This window comes from Amphibalanus amphitrite, unplaced genomic scaffold, assembly GCF_019059575.1.
Source record: "Amphibalanus amphitrite isolate SeventyFive unplaced genomic scaffold, NRLGWU_Aamphi_draft 000307F_arrow, whole genome shotgun sequence".
Lineage (NCBI taxonomy): Eukaryota > Metazoa > Arthropoda > Thecostraca > Balanomorpha > Balanidae > Amphibalanus > Amphibalanus amphitrite.
In genome coordinates this window covers 55599-58859 of record NW_024881802.1, presented here as the reverse complement: position 1 = coordinate 58859, position 3261 = coordinate 55599, and positions in this window count along the sequence as shown.

Here is a 3261-nt window from a genome sequence, read left to right as displayed (position 1 = left end):
GGGGGGTACAGTCAGGTGGGTGACGGCACGTGATCGCCTGAGGCGGTGGGGGGTAAAAATATTTTCGTCATTTACCTAATGCTCAATGCAATCGCTGCGACTTCAACTTTTTACAAGACCTTCTCCTCGTTGTTTGTTGCTTTCAACGACCAGTGTTGCCGTTGGGAATTTTTGACGCGTACCAGATTCTGAGTGGAAATGTACCTAACCAAAACGAACCTATTTCGTACCATATGGGGTATGCCAATGTACCAGGTTATGCCTACCCATAGGCGGTGGAACGGGGAGGGCACCGGGGCACCGTGCCCCCTTTGATTTTGACCTTTTAACATTAGCCCTATGGGCGTTGCATGGAAAGAATGGGGCCAAAAGTCGGCAGTGCCCCTCTTAATTAACCCGCGCACCGACGGGGGGGGGGCGGATATCCACCCCCCCTGAGGTTTTGCGCCGCGAAATTTGGTACGACTATTCCCTCATCAATTTTACATATGGTGTGCAAGTTTGAATCTCCTACCTTTTAACCCTTGCCCGCACATGCCATTATCCCATCCTAGAACGCACATGGGGGGGGGGGTGTGGTTGCCACCCCCCCCCCCCCCGCGCCATTTCGTTCCTGTTGGAGATAGAGCTTAGCGGTAAAGACCAAAACGATTCTTTGGGAAGAGACGAATCCAATGGTAGGTACCCAGTTTTACCTTCTCAGGTCAGTCATTGACCTTCCAGGTCAGGTCAAACTAAAAAATATTGCTGTTTTGGGTCACCGTTGGATATCAAGTGCGCTGCTTATCAAGACAAATACCGATGACGATGCTGTTTTCTGGTGCCAAGCCAGCTAGAACCTCTTTGTCACACTACCGGACCAGAATTTTGCTGCTGAGGTCATTTCAGGTCAAGTTAGGTCAAGGTCAATTATATGTGTTTGTATGTCTGTGTGTGTCTGTGTGTATACTGATGTGTGCACCGATTGTTTTTGGGTCCATATTACATGAAATCATGATCTGAGAAGCTTTTACCAAAAATGCAGGGCTATTTGAGACAGTGGGGCTATTTGAGACAGTAAAGTAGTGGTTTAGTACCTAAAATCGCTGTAAAATGAACAGGCGCGTAACCACCACTAGGGACACTGGGGACCGGTCCCCAGTAACTTTTAGGTTACTGGGGACCGTTCCCAGTAAAACCGAAGACCTCCTTAACCCTCGCATGTGTAGGGGGGGGGGTCGGATGGACCCCCCCCCATGGTTTTTCGCGAATAACTCGCGTAAAAAGCGGCCGATCGCGACGAAACTTTCAGTACCCTCACATTGATCAATTTTACACCTACCCTGAAAATTTCATGACCCTGATCCAAATGACCTTTGACCTGTGACCTCTTTTCCGAGACCATGTTTGGCCGGAATCGCGATTCTGCGTATGTCGGCTCGCATTAGCCGCGCGTTTGCAAGCTTTTCGTGGCTTCAAACGTTCAAACATGTGATTTGATGTTGCTTCCATGCATTAGGGTGGGTGTCAAGGTCACCTGAAGGTCAGGTCAGGTCATTGACCTTTGGTGACCTCGGGTGACCTCGGTTCACTTTTTCGAGCTGTACATGTTTCTAGGCTAGTTTTTCGAGCTGAATTCGAATTTAGCAACCATTTGAACATTTACGAAGTAGTTTTGGTGCCTTCGTAACATGTTACGAAGCTGTCAGAGGCGGTTGACACGTACTACGAATACCCGTCACGATGCCTACTGGTTGACCTGACCTGACCTGACCCGACCTGGTCTAAATGCTTAAAGACATCATCTGTGATCAAAACTAACACGATATTTGTGATCAGCACCCCGAAAAACCCCTTAGCAGCCACACTTTACGACTTTCTAACAGGTCCCGATTTTCCCGACTTTGGGTCATTGACCTGACCTGGAAGGTCACCCAATGACCTAGGACCTTAAAATTGGGTATCATCGGCTTCCTCTCGTCACGGGCAACACGCTCGTTTTTTCCGCGAAGCTCTAGCTCGATCAGGGGCCAAACGGCAAGGGGGGGTCCAACCGACCCCCCCCCCCTACACATTAGAAGCTGGAAAACGCCGCACACATGCGAGGGTTAATTTGCTGCCAACTATTGTCTCTAAATCGACGTGAAGAGTAATATGTAGGTAGTAAAAAAGACAAAACTATGGATATTTTGTTTAGCCAGCGCCCGGGTGGGCCTCTCGGCCAACTTCGCCATGGTGGGGGGAGGGGGGGCTTTTTGGCCGCACCAGATTATCTCGGAAAGTAAGCAAGCTAGAAAGACGCGGTAAAAAGCAACATATAGCTCGCTACAGTGTCTTTCAGAATTACTTCTGTCAATTTTAATCGGTTCAGCGATGAGGTCACTGGAGGTCACCAAAGGTAAAATTTTCACGAACGTTTGTTGCCAATTTTGACAACTTTTCACAAATCGGCGCATAAGTCAGGAACCGATAGAGCTGCATTGCTGCGGGAAAGCGAATTCGATAGCTCTTTTGAATGCCTTTCTGATTAATGTTCTCAGATTTGACCTAAGGTCAACGGTTTAGCTTCCAGGTTGGCGTTTTTGCGGAAAAGGTTTTTGGATCATAACTTTTGACTCAAAACTTGTATGATGCTGATTTTACCGGCATCGCGTTTGTCTCGTCGAGACGCGTCGAATGAATTATAAATTTACCTGAAAAGGTCAACATGAAAATTTGACCCCTGGTCAAGGTCACGGAAAAGGTCATGTTGCATGTCATTCGATTGGTGTTGTTGAGCTGAACCCATTCATGGTGTTTTAAGGGCTCTAGCATGTTTCTACCTAAAGTTATAATTAAAAACTGTTGCAGATGTTTCATGACCTGGAGATGACCTCAGGGGCATAGAAGGGGTCACAAGGGGCAATTTTCCGGTTCAGTGTTTACCTGTGTCACGGTGTTTGAATGTGTTTTCGGCCAAAAGAAGAGCATTTCAATTTTTCCCAATGACTTATAACGAAGAGGTCTCAAAATTGACCTGACATTAGGTCACCGATGTGAAAATTTTGAGACGATTGTTCATACTGCTTTCCTCATGCAAAAGTTTGAGTTTCAAACTTCTGGGATGTAAACTGTAGGAATGACAGTCACAAAGTTTTCTAGAGGCATGGCTACTTTACTTGACCTGGTGACCTCACCTTATAGGTGACCGGCGCTCGAAATTTTCACACACGATGCGAAATTGAGGTATCATAGCTATACCTACCAAGTTTCTTGACGGTGCGCGCCGCGGCTTTCCTTACA